This window comes from Bombus flavifrons, chromosome 9 (genome assembly GCF_040668555.2).
Source record: "Bombus flavifrons isolate JBK064 chromosome 9, iyBomFlav1_principal, whole genome shotgun sequence".
NCBI classification, from domain to species: Eukaryota; Metazoa; Arthropoda; class Insecta; order Hymenoptera; family Apidae; genus Bombus; species Bombus flavifrons.
In genome coordinates, this window is record NC_138450.1 from 647,018 (window position 1) to 674,988 (window position 27,971).

Below are 27,971 nucleotides of genomic sequence, written 5' to 3' on the forward strand. Positions count from 1 at the left end.
CGTGTCTCTGGAATTATGCAGTTTGCAGATCCATAGTTCCGCAAAATGACTTTATTTTTATTATTCTTCAATGCATAGCGAAATAAGAATTTCTTTAATTAGGCGGAATAAAAATGATAATACATACGCAGTCGGTTATGACTAAGCCAAATGAATTTTTTAAAAATCTAATTCGTATTACAATACAAAAGACGGTCAATAACCTTCATGCTTAATGTCTGGTTGAATTCAATTGATTCAATTTGAATAGGAAGAGTTAACCTCTTTGCATGTTTCTTCGTTATTCATGCATGCGCAAAGAAAACGGTACCGTACAGTTCATCGTATATCTGAACGTAATAAGTTTATTGCTACGTATCGAATTTTCTAATTCTTATTTTTATCAGTACATTATCGATAATCACAGAATTTCCAACAAAATTTCTTATACAATTTTCCTCCAAATTAAAAACCCAGAATTTTATAATCCAAATCTAAATATGTAATATCTTATTTTGTCCGAAAATAAAGAGTTCGCGTAGCTTCAAAAAATCACATTCCTCGTCCTCAACCTTTAAACCTAAAATAATATCGGGTATCTTCATATTTCCTAGTTCATAAAAGTAAAACATTTCTGTTCGATAGGTGGCTCAAGACTTTTGCACGATACGAGTTCAAGGAATTCACGGGAATCCTTTCTCCGCAGGATTCAATCAAGAAATCATTCGACTAATTTTTTGAACGGTTAGTCGCAATCCTATTGTAGTTACAGACGACTGGCAAGATATTAACGATTCGCAAGAATTCTCACACCCGATCGATTTCTGTTTCTCTTTCTCTTTCTCTCTCTCTGTGAGAGGAAGGGAGGAGATGCTTGGCGCACTTAAATCGATCACAGGTCGCCTCAAACCGAATTCAACTCGTTAACAGTTTCTCCGTTCCTTGATCGCGTAACGAGCCGTGTTTCATCGAGGCTACCCCTTCCCACAGTCAAAGGCTTCCACGGTAAAAGAAATAATAAAATTGAAAATCAAGGGAAACGGTCAGCGAAAGAGCAGAGGGGGAGTGGGGGAAGGGGATAGGGATAGGGAGAGGGGGAGGAGGAGGGGGAGGGGGAGGGAGAGAGAAAGAAGAGAGATAGAAAAGGATGGAAACGAGAAAGGGGTGAGGTTGTGGAAACCCCGCACATATTCGTCGATTGCGCCGCAAACTCGTCCCCTGTTAACGATTTAATTACTTTGGTAACCTAACCGGATACCAGAGCAGCTCGCCGCCACGCTTGCCCCCATGCATCGTATCAGATTTTCCACGACGGAGCTTCATGGAGATTGAAACTGGTCTCCTTCTCCTCTGGCTATTCACCTCGCCGCTATATCCAGCCACGAATTATTTTCCACGAAAAAATTTCAAGCCCCGAGCTAGTCCGTTTCTCCCCCTCGTACCCTTTTGTCCGGTGGCATCAGTCTGCAGCAAAACTGCGAGCTTCGCTGGAATGTTTATTAAATACCGAAGACGTTGGTCTGCCGCGAGGATCTTGCTCGTTTTCGGCTTTCCACCGAAATTGCAAGGTAGAGAGGGCGGATTGCTTGATGGTCGAGCTTTATCTTTAACCGGAGAGGGTGGAAGAATGTATTGAATACTTGCAGATAGATTGGAGGGTAAGATCGAGGATAGGGGTTTCGGTGAAGTTGGGAAATAGGAGAACAGAAGGGATATACCGGAGGAACGCGTTGGATATCGTTGATTTAATTCAGTTTGCGGTAGCGCGAGTACCGGGTAACAATGTACGAATACCCAATTTCCAGGTAGTAAATATTCAATCCTTTTACTTTTATTTTCCCTTTATTTTTCTTTTTTCTTTGTTTTAATTTTGTTTTCTGGTGGTAGTTGATGTCCATATTACAATCGAAGATCATACAGCAAAATATGACCAGTTCATTTTTGTTCCTCATTTCACGACAATAGCGTCGCATGTGGCGGTCGTGTTTCATTGTAAATCATATCAACGTGCGTGTTTGCGTACCGCATATAGAGCATCGATTTAATTTTCCTTTCATTGTTCATCGGATTCTTGAACGGCTGTTTTCTTCACGTCCAATCCATTCATTCTCCAATTAATTCGCGATTCGACGTACGCTTGCGACCGAACGCCGTATACCTCGACACAGTTCGGTGTTTTTTTTGTTTTCCCTCATGGTTTTGCGCTTTTCTCGTGGCCACTGCTGAGTGTCCGAGCACGAAACCGCGCAAATGTTTGTAAATCAATTTTACGTACCATGTACACGGTGTTTGTTCTCCTAATTAAATCGCGAATCTCGTTCGTGGAAACCATTCCCGGTTTTCTGTCGAATAAATCGGTAAAGACGGGTCACGGCGTGACAGACCGCGTGCGTGAAAAATTACTATAACCAACCTAACCCCAATCCCGCGCACGGTACCAATTAACGTTAATTTCTCGTATTACGTGGAAAATATTAAGAACATCTCTGTTTGATTCGAGCGTTTTATAGAATTTATAACTTCTGCTATATCGACGTTTCTGGTATATTTCATTTTTTTGTGTCTACATCGATGGTATCAAATAGAAAATTGTCATCTTAGTAGCACGAGATATTTTGTGTTTTTCACTTATTTATCTTACAAGTTTTCGTGAATTTCTGGAAGTTTTTTGGTAAAGGTGATGTCCTAAGATACTCTAATATCATGGTTGATCGTGATTCAATAAGAATCAAAGGAACGATTTGAACGTTCTCCAGACGAAACTACGAGTTTCCAGGGAATGTTAGGAAAGATTAGATTTGCGTCACTCCTTGTTTCGTATTCGGTAAACTGACAGCAGGGCTCGCGCAGGAATATTCTTGGTCTCTTACGGCCTCACTTCCGGGACATTCGCGGTCCTTTGCCAGAATGAGAATTAACTTTGTTAATTTAATTCCCGGCTTGGCCACGTTCAAACTAACTGAATTTCAACTAGGCTGAACTACCGTGTTGCTAAGCAGACCGCCTTCTTGTCTATGTGTAATATATCTCTATATTGCGTTTGCACCGGATGACCAATTATAGTCGGCAATTATACATTGATTCACTTGCTGGTACAACTAGCAGAAATTGTTTCGATAAGTGAAATACGCGAGTCTAAGCAGAATTCCGTAAATATTTCAAAATCGAGATAGAATTATTAACGGGATCTTGCTAATAACATGATGGCGGTGAACACCAAAGGCAATCCTGAAAAGAATTAACCCTTTATGTAATTCAAGAATTATCTTATATCCCTGTCACTTTATTTCTTGGGGGTATGCAAACTGTTAAATTAACAACGAAATTACGAATATCCATTTGTTTGCATTCATTTACCAAAAAGGAACAAAATTGCATTTTTTTTTGTAAAAATATTTTTTCCTAGATCTGTTACACGAGCTTAAACGAGCTTACATGTTCTTATATCTTATAAACTCATATCATATCCATATCTTATAAACTCTCATATCTTGTAAACTCTCACTCTTTTATTCTCTCTCGAGCCGCAATAAACAGTCAGTACGTTGAAAGAAGTTCGTGTCGAAAGGTGCACAGGATGAGGGCGAAGGCCTGGGTGAAACTGACCATTAACGCGGTAACTGTGTAATTGCCTGGCGTTAGTTGAATATCTTTAACTTTGTTTGATTTACTGGTATTAAGTTTGCAGTTTTTTCTTTCTTTGATAAAATTCTTATGTAGTAGAATCCCATTTATCTGAACGTGTTGAAAGACAAACAGTTTTATATAATTGGAATTCATATAATGGAGCGAACAATGGATAGAATAAACGTCAATTTTCCTTACATTTAAGTAAGTAAATTCAAGAAACAGAAGTTCAATTAGTCGGGCATTAACGACAATTTCGTTAAATGATATCAAGTAAATGATGTTCTACTGCAAATTAGTTGATGGTTGATTGACATCGAACGATTCAGATCGAATAGACGAAGTCTTTCTTTGGATCTCTTTAATTTTTGCATAGACATATTCTTTCTGTTTTATGTTAATAACTGTAATAAAGTTCCTGTATGATAAATTCAGACATAAATTATGCCAGAACATTTTTTGCGATGTTCATGAGAATAATATGAAGCGTCGTTCGATAAAACAAAACCACGTAGAGGTTGATTCGCTTTGGACACAGGTATGTGACTCGTCATTAGTATGTCGCCGACAGAACGCGCAGGAAGTGACGTCAAAAAGAGGCAACGATTTATAGAGAGCCACGAATTCCGATTAGTGAAACGTTTCAGCTGCACGCCGACGGCGTGACTGTAAATTTTCTTTTCATAAAGCCCAACGTGAACGGAATTCCTTCCCTTTCGATCTATCGTGGTAGTTTCTCTTTTCATAAATTCAACACGAAGGGAATTGTGATTTTTCCCGCGATAATTTCGAAACGATCTCAAAAACTTCGTGTTGTCACATGACATGTTTCACGTAGTCGTAGATGTTTTGTAAAAAAAATCATTGTATCGAATGTTTAGAAAAACAACTTTTCTGTATTCGTATCTCGTTATCATGTTAAAGCACACGACCGAGTCGTATATGTAGAAATTGATTTTTCGTTACCATGTACACTGTTTTTTCAAAAAGGAACGATACGGATAGCGGAATTCTACTTCAGAAGCGTATCGGTGGTCCCGCAGTTTTGTAAAATCGCTTTAAAGGTAGTACAAGGCTGAACAACGTATTTCCTCGATTCTCTGCCGTTAGTAGCCCGTATATTTCGCGAAAGCCCCCGTAGTCGCGTCGATTCACGAATATCTTCCTCGCGACAAAGATTACGCGGCCCACCCGTAGAAATGGGTCCATAAATTTTAGGATGTGACGAGCGACTGGGAGGATCGTCCGCCATTTTCGAACGCTACGCGCAACGTAACCCGTTCCAGGGATAAGCCTCGTTCGGATTAGTCAAGTTCAATTCGAATCGTTTAACGAATAATCTGACTATGGGAAAATACCTGATCTCCAAACAAGTCAACTACTATACTGATTATAACTATGACTGAACATAAAATTTAGGACATGTCGAGTTGTAAACCTGTCTTCTAGGAAACATATTAGCAAGTAAGAGACAAAGATCAAAATTAATACGCAAGAGCACAAAGAATCTTTTTAAATGAATTCCAAAAAAGGCATCGAATCAAGCAGAATAAAACTGAGAACGAAACAATGCAGGAAACGTCGACGGACTTCGCCAACCGGATGCAAGTCGAAGGTACCGTATCCCATACAAATATCCAATTAACACACCGTACATCGCCTATGACTATTCTCTGGAGAAGAGAAAGGTGCATCTATGTTTATGCCTCGTCTCCGCATCGATATTTTCAAAAGCAACTTTTGAGGTGGTTTTCCGAACAGTGCGTTGTACAATAAGTACGAGTCGTTACACTAAAACTAAAGATGTTTATTTATTAAAACACTTGTTCTAAATTATAGCTAGTATTACATCATAATTATAAACTACGCTGATCGTGATTTATTTGTTCGCGCTTAGCGAATTGCTTAACTGGACTGTCTGTTGGACTTGATGACGAGGCTGTCGATCTTACGACGCTCAACAGTTCGCTATCTCTTTGCTCTGATTTCGGGGGGTATTTATGGTGTTGGACAGAGGTTTGCATGGCTTTGTCTCTGGATACTCTGGATCTTTTATCTGCGATGATCGCGGGCGCAGAAAGATCCGCTTGTGTTCCTGGAAATCACAGCACCTTCGCCCACCACACTTCTACTAAGTTGCAAATTTATAATGTTTATGTGTTTTTTATGTGAATAATTCGAACAATTGTCAAACTCTCCAATATATGAATCGCGTTAGTTTGATCAGCCTAATGGCCAAACAGTCAACAAGAACGATATCGATAACCACGTAATTGCTCGCGTACTTATAATTATACCTAATCGCTGCATGGTTAACGTAACAGGCCTGGTAATACGCAGAATATCGCGAAACTTCGTGGCACGCGAATAAGAGCTGTGGAATTGCAAGGTTTGTGCCATTGAAATTGTCGAAGCAAAATGGCCAAAAGCGTTATATAAGCTTTCATAACACGGTTGTTTGCCAATGCTGCAACACACGTTTATGTTCCGACTCTATATAATCATTCGGCCAGTGCGCTCGAAATTAGCATAAAGGACACGTTTCAGATGATAGGCGAATATTGTTCCTCGTGATTTCTGTATTTTGAAAGAATAAAGTAATGTTATAATTAAAGAAATAAACAAATTTTATAGAATTTTGTTAAAAGACGAAGGGAATTTTTTCAGTTCAATCGACGATGACGAACGATAGATAATAAAAGCACGAGTTGGTCGAAGAATCGTGATTTTCCAACAAATCCAACATTTTTCCATTTCGTTCACTTAGATTTATCGAGAACATAACCGTGTTCCACGATTTCATATTTATTTATGTCTCGCTTGCAACAACCCACCGATTTATGTATGCATTACTCACACAGCGATACACCCCCGTTCCTTATCACCGATGTTAAACCACCTACGGAAAATGACGTATAACTGTAAGATCATTCGAATATTATAATGATATTAAATCCTTTATTACGAACTCCTTTCTTACAAAACATTTCAATTCTTTTTCCGACCATTCCAAAACCTATTGGGTTCCAGGATATTTCGGCATATTAAAACGAAAACCTTGGAACAAGGAAAAGTTAACTTATTTGTCCGTATAATACGAAACGTCGACTAACAATTTCTCTGATATATTAACGAATCAACGTGCAATAAAACGAACAATCTTTTTTATTCTTTCCGAAAGAAAATGAAATTACAAAGAAAACTAAGTAACAAAAAAAAGGGTATAGTGGAGAGTAAAAAACATAAAACATAAATAGCAATAGGGTCGAACGAGGTCTCTGTTTGTTCAAAAGCTTCTTTGTGCCATGACATAACAAGAAAGCGTGACAGGTAGAGATACGACGGTTTTAATTAAACTTTTAATTGCCACAGTTCAGACTACTCGTATTACAATTATTTCACTGCGACTTCTATTAATTACGACATCTGCTCGCCTGCTCCGATATCTAAATGCGATACCCTTTTGGCCCTGTTATACTTACCGAATTTCTGTAGTGTTTCTGCGTGCTGGCATTTTGCGATTGTTTGCTATTTGTAATTCATAGTGATCAATGTCAGATAAATTTCAATGAAAGCGATACAACATATATTTCATAAATTGATTGCTGCTAAAATTTTGTATTTCTATATCCCAGAATTGCTATGTACACGTATAATAAGTATACTTCTAACGCTTTAAGAAGTATCTTTATAAAATCAAAATCATGCAGGATTAAACATCTCTCGAGATTCTTAACAGCAATATACAACTACGTTAAAGAACTTGGATAATAGACTATACATCTGAAAAACAACGAAGAAGCTATGAGACTACTATGTTGGAATTGCTGCACGTAACGATTCTCCATAGATTTTTCATTAAACGAACGGAACATTCGCGAGACCAATGGACAATGAACACTCGTCGAAGTCTCATCTCCTGGTATTCTTTTGCGAGACACGATGCGCGATACCAGTTGGAAGATAACGACAAGACTGTAGGTGCAGTTTATACCGTGTTGGGAAATAGGTTGCCACGGCCAACTCCTCTGTATCTCATGTACACCACCACAGATTTCAGGAAATTTTATTTTAGATAAAGATAAACAATAACAATTTACAACAAGATAAAAAGTAACGAATCATTTCAATTTACACAAACCATTATTTTTTATTTTAGAAATAACGTAAGAACAAATTTATGCTATAATTATCAAATGTAGCGAAGCATGCGACTTGGAAATAATCGTTTCAATATCTCTGATTCTCAACTCCAAACACTAGTCTGTGATTTGCTAGTTCATGATCTGATGATTACTGAAATCACGTATGTTTACGATACATCGATTGTCATTGAGAACAGTACGAAACACTTTCTAGAGAAAGTTGGTTGACATTTTCTAGCTACAGCCTTGGAAACGTAAATCAACAGGTGGAATGCTGCGAGGATCCTGGATGACCCACGATAATCATTGAAAAATGAATATTTTTTCATTCAATTTATTTCTTTTTATTTTGTTTTAATTTCGTTTGATTTTGTTTTAAAATAGAAGTGAAGGGTATTATGATGAAATATATAATACCTTTTTATTTTATAGCGCAATCGAATAATGTACTATTACGCTATGATAGGTTTCATTTTATTTTATATCGTAATAGGATAGTATGATAGACGCTATACTGGAGTGTAACACACGCTTTTTGGGAACATCAGTTACTTTTCTACGCGTTGTACTCCACCCAATACCAAACTCACAGTACAAGTGATATTACGCAAAGTGTTTGAAGATTTTAATACTCATAGTGGAAATATGACTTCTTTAAACAGTTCAAACATCTATAACACTAAAACGCTGCTTAACAAATACAGTATTCAATGTCGAATAAGCGTAGACTCAGAAGTTCCTGTGTAAATCGTTGTGAATTTCCGAAAATTTAGATTATTTACAATGATGTCGGCATAGGATAGTCTAAATACACTTCATCCGTCCTAACTGTGGTAATGAAACGTTTCAGAACGTTCGTTACAGGTTCTTTAACCATGCGATTTATACAGCTCTCTCGAGTTGTGTTCGCGCGAGGTAGGGAGTGTCAAAAAGGAGAAGACACAGTTCGAAGACGAATCCGCATTCCAGCCTTGAAATGCATAGTATACGAATCACGTTGAACCTCGAAACGAGTGCCTAAACGTGTGAATCCCATGAATTAGAAATTACATTTTCTTGATTCATATTATAAAACGATTATAGTGTACATTGTAACTACGTTTTATTTCTGTCCAAGGAATCGGGAAATCCACAAGGAATGAGATTTGAGGTCAAAGTTTTGAAGCTTTAATTTTTACTGACAAGAAACTGATACTTAATTTCATATTTGAATTAGTACGATGAATTCGCTGCTATCCATACATGAACCTAAGAGTGTTGTATATAATTTAAATTGTGCGAAGAGCTAAAAATTAATAATCTTTTATATATTTTTCTTTCGCGATAACAAATTTTCATTTAGTTTTATATCAAAGCCTTGGATATGTCAAAACGATCCATTTATTCGACTGGGGTAGTAGCCAGAAGCACTCTAAAATCATCAGATACTTTGAGACTGACAATTCTAACCAAAGGCGTCAGAAAGTCAAAATAAAAAGAAAAGTTGTCGATCCACGCCATCCACGAGGATGAAATATGACAGAAGGGGGTCCTCCACAAATATGACACGATGAGAACACATTTGAGTACCCACTGCGAAAAGAAATAGCGGGAATGGTGGAGCGGCAATGGACGTCTTTGCGTTCCGTGACTTGACATGACACACCTGCTCGTTCGAGTACGTACAGTTGCTGGAAGAGACACGGGAAGATTATAAATTACAGTATTAAGTAGGGACAATGATTGTTCTACCGTATAGATCTCGAAAGTTGTCTAGAGTAAAGAATGCTCTTGCATACAATCAGTATGCATAGATGCATAGATCCTATTACATCGTATGACGAACATTTTTTAAATACGCTGCAAAGAAAAAGTTAGTTACAAAATCTCAAGCTTTTTACTTTCCATAAAATGTCTCAAAACACCCAATGCTCGAAACACTTAAAGTTTAACTCCTGGCTGATTTACGATTTCGTACATTTCTTTCAGCAACTGTACATAAGTTGAAGCGAAAAGGTTCGCGGTATGACTGGTCTTCCTCTTGTAGACTCGTCTCTCATTCCCTTTTCTCGCTTTGTCCAGGAGAAACCGACTTTGGAAGAAGGATGAGCGATGCATGATGCAACGAGAGGAGAACCGGTTGGACACGTGGTTTTCTCGTGCCTCTCAATTTGTCTGCTTGAGGAACGAAGAGGCGCGAGGCAAACACACTTGACGTGACTTCACGAGAAACGAACCGTTTTACGATTGAATAGTAAATAGCATAATGTGTAGTTTGTTTAGAGGTTATTTTAATTTCTTCCTTTTCATGTTGGGCTGGTTTGCGATGATCAATTAGTTTGTAGAAGTAGAACAGTGAATCAAATAATTACTACTCACAATAAATTTTCTTCTCTTTACATATTATTTTAATTCTAATCACCAAACTGAAACCAAAACAATCTTTTACGAGGAACATAAAATCACAATATTTTAGCACTAATTTTTGTGTCCCTTTTCATACATAGTAGGTGCTGCGTGTAAAAATAAAAAAAAAAAGAAAAAATATATAAAAGAGAATAAAAAGGAAATAAAATATCGATCATCCACCGATAGAACTGTGAAATTTATTTTTCGATTTATTTGTCAGTAATATCGCGAAGCTCGCGCCATATATAGTTAGAGATTGGCGGAAATAGAAAGAATAAATTGTTTTCCAACGAAGGTATTGTTGTATACGGACAAGAGTCGAGTTTCAGCCAGAAATAAAAAGAGGGTCGATTGTGTCTGCCTGTTCGATCTTGAGACGTATCTTTCAACGTAATAATACAGATCTACGAGAAGGACAGAGAAGGAAGGACTCGATACGTAAGTACATGACTACCTGTTTACGTTAAGATTCTGTTGCGTAACAACGTGTCAAGAATTCTGTTTTGCACGTTGAAATCAGTCAGTTCGAGCAGATGTTCAAGGATATCTAATGAATTTATTTTTCTTACTAACCATGACAAATGCTAATGTATTTTAAATACAAAAATAGAAACATTAAATGCTTCGAATTTAATGTATTTAGTTTTACTTTTGATAAAATTTTGAGTCGACGATTAGCCTGCATTTTGTCGTAAAGTAGGAATTCCTGGATTTGAAGTTAGATTGAACTAACTTTAGGATTTCCTGTGGAGCTTCAAAACTCCGATTCCTTATATACCCGAAAATTCTGTAAAATGTTGAAAAGTCCTTTTGTTTATCGAAACAGGAGCGAAGTTGCAGCGCAAATAAAATAACGATTCTAGAGCCACAACGAGATTACAAATATTTAAACGGATATACATAAATCAATGAATATGCAGACGAAAATATGAAACTGTTCTAAGTTGACTGCCCGAAATGGTGTAGAAAGACAAAGAATCCAGGTAAGAAACACGTAACATCCATTGCTCGAGCAGAGAGAGAATAGAGAAAGGTCGAGGTGTTAGTTTGTTCCAGTCGAATCTAGCCACTAGTTCATTCAGTCCTATCGGCCACAGACGTCTATCTCTCGTAATAACGGCCTCCATTGATGAAATTCTGAGGTCGATAAACGACCAGCGGACCACGCAACAAAACAACGATCACAAGGAGCCACGCGTCGTACTCCAATTTATGGCGTTCAACAGTGCCTGAGGGGAGGAGTTACCTCCACGTCATTTTTTTTTTGCTCTTCATGGACAGCTGCTGCTTCTGGCTATGAGTGAATTGCGTACCTCTATCACAACGTTTATGAATGAATTAAATTGATGTTGTGATTCGAATTAAATTCTTGTTCTCTCAAAGTAGCATAATAGCGAATTTTCGATAATACGTATTCCAATTTCTAACTTTGTTGAGGAAGCAATATATATAACGAATATACAGGGTGTTTGGTAACTGGTGGTACAAGCGGAAAGGGGGTGATTCTATGCGAAAAAAGAAGTTGAAAATATAGAATAAAAATTTTTCGTTTGAGGGTTTGTTTTCGAGAAAATCGACTTTGAATTTTCGCTCGGTACGCGTGCACTTTATCACGTCTCGTTATAACGGATCTCACTGTAGATTTAAAAAAAAAAAATTAAAAAAAAATTTTTATTCTATATTTTCGACTTCTTTTTTCGCGTAGAATCACCCCCCCTTCCGCTTGTACCACTAGTTACCAACCACCCTGTATATAGATCTATGTATATCGTTATTACCGTATTATAATATTACTGGAATAAAAAGTTATTACGTAATATACGTTACAAAACCTGTTTGTTTCGTTTAAGAATAGTATCATGATTTACGAGCAGTAAATAAATTACGAATTTTAATCAGAACTCGAGAAACTGATGATATCATAAATTAATGAGAATGTTGAACTTCGAAAAAAGGGTATAGGAATATGAACTGGTTTCCCAAGTCAAGGACATGAACAACGCCCAAGTATTTCCAACTATTTCTATTCACACGTTTATGTGTAGGGTGTTTGCAAACTTTAGGGACGTTCTTAAACTACGGAGCAAATAAGAAAATTAATAATAACTTTTGTATTTACCTTAAGACAAGAATCTTGATTAATGTATGCTTGCAGTAAGAAATTTTTCTATTTGCACTTTGTTATTCTTAGAAAAAATATTTTATTTCTTACGGATCTCAAACTATTACTCACCGATATTGGAAGAATTATAACTATGACGAATCTTTAATCATTGCCCTTTACAGCTAAAGGAACATCTGCAGACAATTAGTCATTTTTTATTTTTACCGATACTAAACAAATGAATTTGTTATACGAATTTCCATTATCTTGTTTTGTTAAAACATTGTATTGTCCCAAATAGTAGTTCTGTTATCTATTTTGTATATAGAATAATCTTATCTGAATATTTATCGTTAGAACAGGATGACGTGTCCCCACTTACTCCTCAAACCTGATTACGATATAAACTCTATTTTTAAAATTATATCATATGGCATTAATCACCTGAAAGAAAGTGATTAAATGACTTTAGCATAAAAATATAAAAATTTATCTAAATAGTGGTATTCTAATCGTAATTTAAATATTAACGATTTCTTAACATCTATTGCTAAGATGCACGCAGGAAACGCGAATTATTTGAAAAGGAACGAAGCGACAGTGACAGGTGGAAGGCACCGCCTTTTCTCCCGATTTGCATGTGACCCAGTCCCGGCTAATCGTGAATGGTAGTCGGCCTCCGGATCGTTCGACTCGCTGTTCACGAACGACAACGCTTCACGTTAACTCATACAGGTTGTTCCACTATGAGCGAACGAAGATTTATCAGCCGATTGTTAGAATGATTACAAATAAAAAATTTCACTCGTATAGCGAGAAATTCAATATTTAAAAAGATATCGTTTGTCGTTATCAGTTAGTAACTTTCACCGATTTTCACGTATCTTATCGACCAAAATGTATTTTTATCCTTGAAATTAATAATCGTTCGGATAAGATGTTCTTTGTTTTATTCGGAAGATTTTAAGTATTTCAAGCAATGTCTTTCGTTTAACGTAAAGAGCTTATTTTTACTACCGAAAAAGTGTGGAAGCGATAAACAACGCGATCATTCTGAAACTCAATAGTTAATTGTTGAAAGTTGGCCAACGGACGGAACGCAGATTTGATTGACTTATAGCGTGACAAGACCACCTTGTGTGGCACAATCTTGAAAATAGAACAGACATATTTTCGTTTTTGCGTCTATAAATCAGTCATTTACATGTACCAGGGGAAAGTACGCTCTTTGCTGCTTTTCAATAACGCGTATCGTATCCATTATGATACAACCTGTATAACAACAGTACCAGCCTACTATGCTTAGGATAGATACGATGACAACGATGCCGCAAACGCGAGGATACGCCTCGTCGGTCTCGCGGTTGGACAATAGAAAATAACGTGTAATGCAATCGACGGCTTCGTTCCTATCGCCCACTGGCCGGGAATAATGGGCTACACCGTGGTTATAGTACAAGTAGAGCCGCGAACAATGGCCACGAGGGCCAGCGGGCGTGACGCAAGGAGTTCGCTTCTCGACCTCGCTCGTGGAATGCGTTTCTCGATGACAATAAGCTATTAGTCACTGCTGCACCACCAACGAAATAACATCCTGAGCATGGGTGACGTAACTCGGTGAACTTGGTTGATGGAACTGTTGCAGGCAAGAAGGCTACCATTGACACTGGACGTGAATTACCAAGAGGAGTAGCGATGGACGTTTGCATTTTATTTTCCAAGCGATACCATGTTTTGGATATCGTGAAAATTCGAATCGTTTCGAACACGATTCGATTGCAAATCGAACACGTATACGTAAATGATGTACATATATCGGTTCACGGTTCCCATTCTTATCGTGTTTGGATGCGACAACACGGATCTAATATATTTCCACCTGACCGGGCTTTGCGGTTATATTAATTTACGAATTTCCTATTCGAAACGGGAGCTTGGTTTTCTTAACAGGATAGAACATATGGTTCGCGATATAGGCTAGTGGCAAACTCAAGCTACACTGTGCTATAAAAAATATCCCAGTGCCTGACATCTCGATTATTACGTAGTGTGACGCAAAACCTTAACGGAGCGACCACTTTTCAATCTTGTATACGAAATGCCAAGCACCGGTGTGGAACGAGTCGCCCGATTTTTCGACGATATATTCCAGTTTTGTGGGGCATATGTAGATGCCCATTGAGCGTGACAAGTTACCCGACTTTTCTGCAACGACCTGCATATGCGGGACGATAACAGAGAGAAGAGAAAGCAGAACGGTCGCTCGCTCACGTGCGCACGTGATGAAGGTATCAATTAACGAGTGGACTTTCCGTGCTCCGGAGAACTAAAAAACGGAACAATGTCGCACGTTCTGTCTTGTTAAGGAAGGAAACTTGCCGTTACCCGGCTAGAATTCATCATCATTTCATCCGCGAACGCAATCTGCAAGTCGGTCTCTCGCGACTCGGCTCCATACTTTGTAGCGCGAGTTTATTTTCGTCCACGGATGTACGGCTATAAACTTCGTTTAGATGGAAAGTTCGAATAAGCTTCGTTCAGATTAGTCAGGTTGAATTCAAACAAACTGAGACCTCCTGACGTATTGATAATATATATTGGGAGACAAAGTATCTACGTTTACTTATTTTAAATTATCAATATCTTATAGGATAGGTATTTTCAATCAAATTTCTCAATACGCATCATTTGAAAAAATATAAATAGGAATAAAACAAAGAACTTTTTATCAGATCCGTTTAAAAATGTATGCGTTAAACATTAACAGATTTCTAATTTTTTATGCGTCGGTGTACCAATTCATAAAACTCCTATTCAACATAATCTATCGCAATGATGAAAAATGACTAACAATAACGATACCGATAAAGAATTAAAAAATTAGTTTACAATCTACAAATCACAAAATTAATATGTACTCGATGATTCAGTCTTTGAGAAACCAGTGTTTTTACTAGAATTCCTCGAACGACCCTGAGGACCGCTATCCACAGACAAGTTCTATGTTCTCGTCATTCGCCCATCCTTCTTTTTGCCTTAATAAGACAGTTAGTCGTCAACTATATGCGTGTTCGAATCTCCACAGAGAGAACACGTTTAGAAGCCAACGACCACTTACGATCAGCTGAGACTGGGTCAGATGTAAATTAAGACAAGACAGCTTAGACGGCACATTCTCCTCCTCGTCGATTCATTCTCCCTACGAATTGACTTCTGAACGATACTTCGTGAAATGGAGATCGAGCTTTTTGAAATAGCAGATTTCGAAATAGAATGTATTATACATACATTGCAGTATGACTCGTTATCGTGAGTACTTTTGTACATTCCTAATTACCATAAGTGAACGTTTCTCGCGTCTCAGAATGATTAACAAATGCAAGGTGATTTAAAAGTACTCCGATTGTAGGAACGGTAATGTTTGTTAGCGACAGTATCTTGTAAAGACCTTTGAAGGCAATTAACCCGACGCTATTTTACTTCTGACCGGAAGGATGTTTATGAGACGGACTGTAAGTTACTCAAGTATTAAATGTCAATGGTCTGTTTATTCGAGATTTGGCTCGGGAAGGTTCTGACCATGAAATAAGGCAGTCAGGATGTCTTCCGCTCAGACGACTGTAAGAGACGATACAATACTCTCACAGTTTTTCATAGGATGCAATGCTAGTAGCATTTGTTTCTAACATGTAGAATATGTACAATAGTATAGCGATTTTAAGAATCGTTTTCTTTGAATGGTAGGAATTTTGCGTGGGAATATTACTAGTAATTCAAGAAGGACGATCGTTTGTTCCGGAAGTAATTTTCTTGTTTGTTGTGCATACAAAACAGCGTGGAGGAAGTTAATTAATTGAAAATGTCGAAGATTGACGAGTATTAATTAATCTAATGAAACGATATAGTAAATAGTTTTCAAGAATTCAATCAGCTTCCATTTTGAAATGTAACTTAGCAATTTTCCAACGATTTATCGGCTACCGCACTCATCCAACGAATAGTTTTCTTGTTACTCTAGACTCTGGAGCACAATGTTTTACGTGGGAAGCGTTCAAAAGCCAACAACGTCGACCATTCACAATCAGCTGAGCGCAACGTTACGTGTAAATCAAGATTCGACCGCGCCTCGACATCGTTAATTTGCTTCTCGGCCGCTTTATATTGCAACGGGTTTGCAAAAGTCGGTCGTTGAAACCGGCGTTGCAGCATTGACCTCGGTCCTTGGCATTCGAGGCTGCACTCTCGATGCCGACGATTCGCGCCGCGGGTCATCGTGTTCGCAGACTTTTTAGTTCGTTTCTCGAGAATACGTTTCTGTTAAAGCGGACGCTATGATATGTAGGAGTTTAAAGAGCTCCGTTTCTTTAAACGACGAGCTTCAAACCTTCGTAATTAGAATTCTGATTGCTTATGGTAGTAAAGGAAAAGAGCTAGACAAAATGGAATAGACTTTTATAATTTAATTAGAAATACGAGAATTAGTAATTGTTACACGAAAGTTGTTCACTTTCAATGTACTGAAGTATAGTGGTAAAATGAGGGAGAGAGAAATTTAACAAAATTGAAATAATGTAGACACATAGGTATGTACGTACATATGTGTGTAATTTCAAAGCCACGGCATCGTAGAACTCAAATGTTGGTAAGCTTTGTGGTTTCGATATTGATTTTCTATTAATTCCGGGATTAAAATTTTTTATTTTTCTTCTTCTTCTTTTAGACGAACAAAGAATCCGAAGTGATACTCGTCACCCGTACGTCGACTAGCAATTTCAATCGCGAGCACTACATACGAGATCGTGCGGAATTCCATCGAAGGGCAATGGTGTCTGACTTTTCGGTACCAATAAATGTCACTTATAAAACTCGTTCTCCAGCCGGTCCACTAATACACTGACATGGCCAGTACCGCCTTTCCCGAAGCTCTTTAACTTTCTCGCGCTCGTAAAGTCGCGTTTCTTCCGAAAAAATATTTCCTGCGACAATCAGGAATAAGCAAACAGTCTATTTACACGAGAACTAGCTAACTAGTCGCAACGATATCTTTTATCTACTCTCCGTGTTTCTTTTATATTTTCTTTTTTTTTTTTACACGATGAAAAATACCGAGCAATAACTTTCCGACTCCGAATGTTTTATATAATGCACCATTACGATCGTAAAGCTTTTCGACCAGTTTCTTTGCAAACAAAATTTATTCGAATCCTTATCTAGATGGTGGATTGAGGTCGTGTAAATTATTGCTGAGTAATGCTAATTTTTTTAGAGCAATTAACATGTTGCAATGACGCGATTCGTCGTCGACGTTTAAACGCGATTAATAATATTGGTAAATTGAATCAAATTAGTTTATGAAGCCTAAATGACGTGATTTGTAGAGGTTTCGTGTGTAAATTCTGGGATAATGTGGTAAGTATATTTGGATAGTATAAAGCGAATGTTATACTCAACGATTATTCTTACTTGACAATTTCCAAAAAATTAACGTTGAAAAAGTAGTAATATATTTTCAATTATTCACTCCTATAGATTAAAAACTTGCAAATAACTGAAATCTCTCAATCGTCTGGTTATACAAATTTTCAAACATCTAAAATCTAAGAATTGCCAATTATTCTTCTCGAATTATTCTTAATAGGCAAATCACGAACGGAAGTATTTCAGAGAAGATACTGCGCTCCATTAACGAAGAGAAGTTAAAAGAATTATTCCGTGATCGTTTGCAAATGTGACCGAGAACACTAGAGGCATGCAGTTTGTCCGGTATCGACGTGCAACCGCGACTCGGCTTGCGCAATCCATTAACACGTCACCTGACTTAACTCTATTCGACATTTTCTGTCGTTTTACGAATCTTCGTCCAGTTCTTGTGACGAACGATCTTCTGCATGCCAATGTCTTTAATACGCGGGAATGAAAATCTTCTCGAAAGCTGTTGACGAATTTCTAGAATTTTTTTTTCAGGAATAAAATCACTCGATTGTCAGTAATTATGAAAACGAAAAATTTTGATCGATAATCCTTGAATGTACATATTCAAGCGACATTGTAGTTAATATCCGACGTATCATCGAAGGTAAAACAATCAAAGGATCGTCGAACAGAGAAATTTATTAATTCTTCATTATTTCTACCGAGAAACGTAATAATCGAAACAGACATAAAAATCGTGCCGATAAATCTGCATATCCTCTCTTGATTCTCTCTGTTGTTCTGCGTATCGTTTTTACTTGCCTATCCGCTTAGCAGCTTAGACTCAAAGGCTCATTATGTAACTTCCCGCGTGCCAGCTTATAAGGAAGTCAAGGATGTTTGAAAGTGTAGTCGTTACAATATACTCTTCCCTTGGCATTCTTTGCGATTTTATCCTCGATGCCCACTCTCCTTTTTGTCATCAATTGTTTGTCTTTTCTGACTGAAGGAGTGTCCTACGAACGGTGCGTTTCTTTATCGAATATTGTTCAACGTTTGTGCATAGTCTATTCTTTCTGTTTTTCGATATTGCTTATCCCCTACAACTGTGTGTTAAAAATTAAAATTTTGTGATAGCAGTTAAAGGGAAAGAGTATGGCACAAAGGTAGGTAATTGTTAAAGTGGTAAAGAGAAACAGTTGCGTATTTGCGAGAATTTATATTTTACCGCTCGAAAGTTGGTATTTATGAAATTGACGCTGAAGATAACAGTTGTACTTATAGCCTAGGGTAATTATGATAATTATATAGAAGGCTTTAAATAGATGACTCATTCACTTCATAATGTTGCAATATTTTCGGTTTTTAATATATATATATATATACACATGCATAGTCGTTCATACTTGGTTCTTAGATAATACGGCGGTGAAGAGGATGGAAAAGAAAATTCTAGATTTCTTAGAAAATTTCAATAATACTGAAAAAATATGCATATACCTCTCGCCTATGCTGACGTAACATTTGAATGATTGGAAACGATAATTTAAGTATTGTCGAGTTCAAAGAGTGGTACGAGTATCTTTAGAACTGAACAAATTTAAAACAATTGTTACGGCACATACCTACTGTATCTCCAGTTTCTTCGTAACTTATATTTAAAGACTGTTGTTTTTTTCCAATAATTCTTTTTCAATAATTTTTTTAATAATTCCCTGAATTAATTTGTATATTATGCTATCAACCTTTTGAATGATTTAACAAATCTTCAATGTATAATTTTTGAATTATGATTTCATAATTTCTACATTCACTATTTCGGAAACCATTTGTGCCAGTTGTTGCTTCATATCGTCATAAATTTGAAATATTGCAGAAGTATGCCACTGTATTTCAAACGCCTTCGCAAATAAATCGTGTCATCATAGTAAAGGGTTCATTGAAGAAATTCTTCATATCGCTGTAGTATAAATTACATGATATGAACAATGTCGATATAATATAAACTGCACCGTTATTTGTCTTTCATTATAATTTATTATCTTCGCATAAATAGTTGGTTGAAGGTAAAACAAGCCTCTATTCACAATACAGATATTTCTTTGTTTGTGTTCATAAAAATATGAATCTGCATAAACATCAGCAGTCTATAATAATACATTATTATATAATAAATTATTTTAAAAAGAACGTGTTACAAATATAAACGATACATATCATATAACTATGAACCTAAAACGTTACTCACAATCGGGTAAAGTACTTCCTTGCTTTCTATATAATTGACTAAAGATCGATGGCAGTATACGGACAATGCGTTGTTTAATTACTCCTGGCTGAGAATGATATTTCCTGATGATGAGTCATCCGACGTTAGTAAAGTTCTGAGAGCTGATTAACTGTAATAAATCATCTCACGTTGCGTCGTAATTCGATGCTCTTCGTCTCTACATAGATACGTACGATAGTAGTCAGTCAATGTTTGCTCATGATAATATGTCCATATTCGCGATTCTCTTTTACCTATGCGAAATAAGCTTTATATCGTACGAAAAGGAGCTAACTTATTTGCCATTTTCTTTGAATCAACATCATGTAGAATGTAGAATACTTTGTTAGTAGAAACAATGCTGCATGAGATACTCAATGTATTTTCAATCTGTCATAAGGAGTTAATAATTCTAATGATAGTACATTAACTTTACCACTCAATCTGGTGTATAATATCTTAAGTTCTAAATCTTTTCTGTTAATACGTATATTTATAGATACATTCGTTATCCTTCGTTAATTTCTCATCCTCTGCTTATTTATCATCCATCTTCTGCTATCTCAATCTGCCATCTATCTATACGCGCACGTATCTGCAACGTATATCATCCGCAGAATGTTTTAATAAGAAGATTTAATAATCATCTGCATTGGTGAATTCATGCACTGCTCGTTTTACGACCTTGGTACGTTGCCTTTGTTATACCTCATCGTTTAAAGATACGGCGCGTTTGCAATAATAATATGTAGGCATACCTATATGACGCATCGCTCGTCGTTCGTTTGACGACTAACAGGACACGCTGCACAGAAATTAAACAAAACGTAAAACGACCAAAGCGTTACGCGAGATCGGATCTCCTACAATTTATTTAATATGCCATTGTATTAACTTTCGCAAGGTTCATAATTAATTAAGAAATAATTCGAGGCAATTCATAAGAATTATTCATAAATGATAGATTAATAACAATCGTGCGTTCGGTTTTATGTTCCATGGATGGAATTGACTCGTTTGCGACTAAACGTTGGGATTTAATCTTTAAATTTTGTTTGTATTAAGCGCGCAATTAATGTTAATTGTATGCAAAATTGAGGAATGGGTTTACAGATAATACAAGTGCATTTCACATTATTTACGTAGAGTATTAAACTGTGTGAAAATGAATTTATTATTACAAGGTAATATAGTATATTCTCTAGGAATTTGTTGATTATTGTAACGTATTAGTAAGTATAGTATTGTAATAATCTCTAAGAATCGAGTTTTTTGCAGAAACTTTGTAAGAAAGAAATGAAAATTGTAAAATTTTGGAATTGTATCTACTCTGAGTTAAAGATTGACTAAGGTATGCCGTCCATTTTGAAATATGAAAAGAAAAAAAAATGAGGAAAACGCGCAAAGAGCTTTAAAACCGTATATTTTTTCTACAGTACCGTTACGAGTAGCTCGAAATATCAGAAAATAAATCAACGGAACAATGAACGCGTACAGAGGCGAATCGAATCGATGCCTCGCTTGCTGATATTCTTCGTTGAGACTCTGTTCTAACATTATGGCCATTGTTGTGATTATTTTACGCGCGTGAAAAGACCATTTTTTATCAATCCAGTGACGCTTGGTTTTGACGCGATTATTAAGCACTAAACTTCGGTTCTGCCTTTTGACTAATGCTACTTCAATAAATATCAATATCAGAAAGAAAACCCTTGGCAATTATATTCCTATAGATAATCTTATAATTCGCGAAAATTAGCGAATATTCGTTAAATCACGCGTGAAACTGGCATAACGCGATAAAACGACCCTGTTTAGCCTTCAAAATCGTTCAGCAAGATTGACGTGGCGTCCTCGCGACAGTCCTATTTGGAACTATAGTGGTACCAATAGCATATTCAGTTAGTAACTTGTGAAGCGGCTCTGAAACGGTACTACCTCATGGCTAGACGTGCGCGAAATGAGAACTGGTTGGGTATTAATTAACCATACTATAATTAACACGATGCCTACGTGGTATTTTTAATCCTTTTGCTTTTATTTTTGGCTTCGGATCCTTGTGAAGAGAATAGAAACATGCAATTCATTCCGAGAAAGTATTCGAAAGCATTGGTATGTAATTTAATGGAACAGGATGTGTGAGTTAGCGCGATTAGATTTTGGCATATTCGACGAATACACCCGATTGTTGGCGAGAAGAAAACTATAAGTAGATATTCGTCCATTCATTATTTTTCTGGAAGAGATACAGCGAGGCAAACATGTGCTGGAGTCATTGACCAATGGTACCAAAATCTTCTCGGAATGCGAAAAAGTATTTCTTCGTCTCTGGCATTTGAACCATTAAACATTTATTTAGACTCTTTAATTAAACGAATCGAATGAAACGAAAAACAAAAACTTTGTTTCTAGTATGTATTCGAAGACTAAAATGCTCAATTTTATTACGCGAGTGAGTGTTCCTTGAAACGCAAACAAAATTATTCAATAGCTTATAACGTCCAAGCATCGGTTTGTTCGGTTCAATGTATGTAGTAGTACCAATTCGACAATCAGCATTAAAATTTCACTTGTTAAATTGTTAAAATTTCACGAAACAATAATTACAATTTTAAGTAATCGGTCACGCGCTCGAGCGAAATCGATTTCTACGGAGTAAACACGAACAAAGCAAGATGTTTGTCCACTGTGTAGTTAATTAACTGTGGTTATTCGCGAGTTTCAGTACGTGATAATAATCAGCATATTGTCGATAACAATTGGATCAAAAATTCATTTATTGCTGACGATAAGTTTGTTCAAAATTGTTTTATTAATTCATGTTAAGTACACAAACATTCTTTAATTGATAATTTTGAAATTTTCGATGTTCAATTCTTATAGAAAGTATTATCGAATGCATGCAAAAGTAATACGTTATATAAATTTGACGTATAAGAAGCTTAGTTTTATCGTTCCAATAATCATTACGTTCCGTTCCTTTAATTAACATACATTCTATATCTCCAAGCAAAATTATTACGTCTGCTGCGTCTTATTACCTCTTAATTGCTATACGTAGAATTTTTTGTACCATATAAGATTAAGACCTTTATACCGTAGCCTCAAGTAGTGCATTTGTGGAAGAGTTTACAGCAATATCTAAATGGTATTGAGTTTACCTTGACTCGGACAATTGTGCCTGTGACTGATCTGTGGCCTAGATTACGTAAATTTCGAACACCATAAGCAAACGTAATACCTTAATTAGTTCTAACGTGATATCATTGATAAAGTATGGTCGATTTCTTAATCCCAAGTAATTAAGATTATCATTAAGATGGCATTACAGCAGAACAGTGGTTCTTAATTCTTTTATCTAAAAAATTTCAATATGTTTTTCATACAAATAGAAATTCAAGATGATAAATTCAGTATGAACAAATTCATTGCAAATAAATGAGCAAATGAACAATGCCACGACAAAAGCTTGTGGATAATTATACATACTTGTTAATGAAAACCAATAACTTCTACCAGCTCGTTAATGGATGACCTGACTGAATTTTCTAGCATTAAGCGGACAAATGAATTATCCTTTCGAGTTGGATATACGTTATAGCAGCTACAAGCTCGAGAGTGGCTACGTTTATGGCTTTATTTCAGAGCAGAGTATTACCATTTAACTGCATCTGTTTGCAAGTAATTACCATTTATCTAGTGGAAGAGTAGCGTGTTAACGATTATTTTACGTCATTAACCTTTTCTCTACTGGACTAATGTCTTAACGACCTATGAATTAATTTTTAACAGTGGATCGAGGAGAAATTTCTTCTGGAAACGAGTTACGGATATACACGTATGCATACAACTCTTTCTTGATAGTAATTTAGCGTGCATCAAACTACGATGCGAGGTTAATCACATTGTTTGGAAATGTTTAAGAGAAATTTTTTACCCATTTACCGGGCAATTTTAGGGTGAAAATATGCGTTTAACATTTAACATTTAAAAATTAGGATTACGTTAAATGTTTAAGTTGCCTCGAAACATTATAACATTTTGATTAAAAAACACGCGGATACCTGGAACAGAATACGGTGTATTTTGTGGTTGTGGTGCCCAGTAAGCTTGACTGATCGCTGGATAATGACTTTTCGATCCAAGGCTGGGCCCAGAATACTGCTTTCTGCTCTTCATTGCCATCGTCGCCTTTTCCTCCACGTGCACCGTGTGCGGGAAATTCGAAATGAGCCGTGCACGCGATCTCGATGCTAACTCGCTTTTCAACAAACTCAGACTTCACGAATATTAAACTCCACAAATATCACTGTATAAACATTCACCAAGGACGACAAAACAAAACAGTCAACGTTTCGCGACGATAATATTTTGTTTTCCAGTCTACACGATACTTACTTCAGCATACCGACAGGTGATTTCAAACGAAACTTCTGTACAAATGAAATTATATACGGCTGTTAATCGATCGAAGAATAATTCATGTAGCAGCGACTTACGATTTATTTTTAATAGATTATATACGTTTTTATCCAGATCGTTACGCGTTCCGACGCAACACGTGTCTTGTGTCCAATGTTCCGATTATTTCCCGCAAACGGATCTCGCTCTTACATAATCACACCAACGATGCTCATGAAACGTGGAACAATCGTGACAAAAACGATCGGCGATAGCAACGGTGCGAGGCTTGTTTCTGACACCGTCGACGTATCGACTTGTCCGATCGGCTTGATCGCCAATCAAAATAAAACGGCCTCTGTCCGCTAGCCGAAACAACGCTTCTTCCATCGATTCTAGCAGAATTTACTGTAACGATCGATTATCCATGGCCCCGATGTATACACTTGGATTTATTGTTGGCCGATTACGTGCATTTCAGTCTAAAACAAATACGTCGGAATAATGGTGGTGGACAAGCTGTCGGCGCGATGATACTCTGACTCGAGTACTCGAAAATAGATGCTGTCTGCCGTTCCAGGAACTTTTGCTTGGCGTGCCTGTGACCGATGATGATAAGGCACGCGACTCGCGACAACGATCCTTCTGTATCGTGTAATTCACCTTTCTACGTAAAACTTTTTGTCGCTAATCAGAGTTATAACAGCGGTTCACTAACTGACTACAATTCGCTTATTTGGCCAGTTATCAAGGAAGATGTATTTCTAGAAATTCTCTCTTCTCCGTTGAGCATGAGCGAGACACGGATACCTGACACATTTGTTTATTTTATTGCGTTATTCGTGACGAAATCGAAGAAAAATTCCCAGGTAACATAGTAAGTTGATATGATTTTGTTTTTCCAAATAATCGACGATAAGACAAAATGTAGTCCATGGTATTGGTTCGTCAAATTCAAACTTTGGAACAACGACGTTTCATACGTATCGACATTGACCTATTGTTAAAAACTCACTTCACAAAAGCAGTTTCAAGAACCGATAGGATAACGACGGCCATTTAACGAAGCAAAATCTTAGCCAGTTAACGCGACATTACCTATCGACGGCACTATCGATTAATCGAATCACCATCACAAGAGACAACGTCCAATAGCAACGCGAGCTTTTACGATTTCACCCGCGCACACGATCGTCGGAAATGTCGAATACGCGCACGCCTATCTTCGCGTGCAACTTGTGTGTTCACGATCGAGTGCACGTTGCATATATATGTGTGTGCGTGTGTGTATCGCGCACGAGAAAACACGCGACCGTTGTCTCTACCGGTGCCGTATAAACGAACGGTAGGACTCAGTTCGTCGCTCGACACTCAACAAGTGAGAGAACCGGCGTTCGCCTCAAGCTTCCACTGCCACTCGTCACTTCGTACTTCTTCGTGCGCTCACGACTGTTTTATTCACCTCCCCTGACACCTCTCGTCCACAAACGCCCCTTCTCCTCTTTTCGCACGAGTTCGTCCTATCCTTGTCGCTCTCAATCTCCTCTTCCTACCTTTGCGTCTTCGCACCTCCTTCTTTCGTCTTACCGCCGTTTAACCCTATCCCTACCCATTCTTCCTGGTTTCAAGCATCAGCGCATCAAACGTTCAATTTCCGCTTCTGAGCTTTACGCGAGCGTGCAAGTCGAATATTTAATTTCCTCTTTAATTTTGAATAATTTCATTGGCAGGTATAAAAAACTTTATTGAATAATGTATCGTCTACTTTTTTTTCTTTAACAATCTTTTGCTATCTTCCAAGTAGTTTCATTATTCCCCTTTTAAAAAGCTTTGCTTTCGTATATAACGATAAAAATACCACAATGAAGAAGAAACGAATAAAATTCCCAGTCAGTCGTATACGTATATAAATGATGAAGTATTAATTTTGTCTTCGTTAAAAAAAAAGGATTCGCTTATGGATATAGATACGATAGCCATGACATATGTCGTCCGATATAATAGCTATACATGTAATATAAACCTAATTATCAAATTATACCATTTTATAGATAAATATCGTAACACCACTTAACAAGTCTTAATTGCATTTTTCTTTTTTTAAATATTTCAATATGGCATTTAACGACGTAATTAATATTAAAATCAGATTTCATTAAAAAGTAGTCTTTGAAAAAAAAAAGAAAAGAAAAAGAAAAAGAAAAAGAAGACTAGGTATTTGTTTTCTTTTTTTTTATTTCAATTTTTATGATAATTCTATTCTAATTATATTCTAATTCTATTCTAATTCTATTCCAATTCTATTATAATTTTCATTGGAAAATTACGAAGTTTCTTTGCAACAGGTAAGGTTGTTTTAATAATTAAAATAATGCTAACGCAGAATATACACACTGTACATTAAATCTTTTTTGTATTTTCAAGTTATACAATAAGATATAGAGTATATAGAATGATATTGTATCACTTCTTTAAAGGTATAGAACCAATAGCATTACCGGTACTAATAAATTACGAATTTCACGTGAATATCTAGAAACTTCTTATCGTTAGACAAGTGTCGCGACAAATAAAAAATGGCAAGGAATTTTACGTCTTTTATGCTTACAAGATAATATTGCTCATTAAATAGGATTAACACGCTTCGATTATCAATGCAATTGTTCTAGATTCCTGTTAAAATTGCCAGTAAAAAAAAAAAAGACTAGTGTCAATCCTTATGCTTTTCCTTCAAACCTTTTTACTCGTCTTAACATATTATCCTACTCTCATAATGCAGTAAATTCACTTATCTATAAAATTTAAAATAACCACAATCAAACAAATTTTACGGCGAACGATTTGCTTTGACGCATTCCATTCACGTACCTTTAACGTTGTTTTGGCTGCCCTTCCTTCCCCTTCTCTTCCGCGACGATTTACGAGATTAGATCATATCGTGTTCTAACTTAATATGCTCCCCGTATTAAGATCACACACCATCATCCGGAGAAAACAGAGCAACCGATTGCGAGCCAACAGAAAATCGTACGACCGGCCAGAGGTTCGCACACGGCACATGTGACCTGCTTCGAGCGTAAAACATTAAAACACAAGTTGGATTCTCTTCGACAAGGAAAAAAGAGGAGGCCTCTTCAGTTTAGGTTACACATAAGCGTAGAGCGACGAGATACAGTATCAACTGATTGTCATCGCAAGACACACATTGATCGTAGAATATTGTGCCACAGTACAAACTTCAAGTAGCATGCTGTGCGTTACAAAACTCAATTTCTGTTTCAGTTGTTTTGGACGTAGTTTTGAACTTCGGTGTTCTATAGCTATAGAATATGGCTCTGTTTTAGTAACAGTGTTATTACGTGTGTGATATAATAATATATCACAGTAGCCATTGTAACTAAGCACGGCAGCTAAATCTGGGATCTGAATCTGATTCAGATATAACAGAAACAATTGTGTACGTATATCGTCCATCTAAATTCAAATATAAAATAGATATAAAAGTTACGACATTTTAATAACAAACAAGAACCTGTTATCACGAGAAAGAAAAAAGAATTTTCATTAACACACAAGCATGTCGAATAATGTAAATACAGATGCAACAATGTGATACCATTTAATTTAAAGCTTATAAAAAGGTTCT

General features: G+C 36.7%; 1 protein-coding gene and 2 long non-coding RNA genes across 16 annotated transcripts in view; 1 reads left to right on the plus strand and 2 right to left on the minus strand.

The window, feature by feature from the left end:
- Positions 1–27,971, minus strand: part of LOC138183380 (CUGBP Elav-like family member 2) — a 351,437-nt gene that overhangs the window by 21,938 nt on the left and 301,528 nt on the right. The gene's annotated exons all lie outside the window — the stretch shown is intronic.
- LOC138183132 (uncharacterized) lies at positions 9,819–11,848 on the plus strand. Its single transcript, XR_011173999.1, has 3 exons — positions 9,819–10,577; positions 10,966–11,122; positions 11,186–11,848. It is a non-coding gene; the product is annotated as an uncharacterized LOC138183132 (long non-coding RNA).
- Positions 16,123–24,064, minus strand: LOC138183400 (uncharacterized). Its single transcript, XR_011174054.1, has 4 exons — positions 23,989–24,064; positions 19,904–20,314; positions 19,281–19,802; positions 16,123–18,761 (listed from the first exon to the last, which is right to left on the minus strand). It is a non-coding gene; the product is annotated as an uncharacterized LOC138183400 (long non-coding RNA).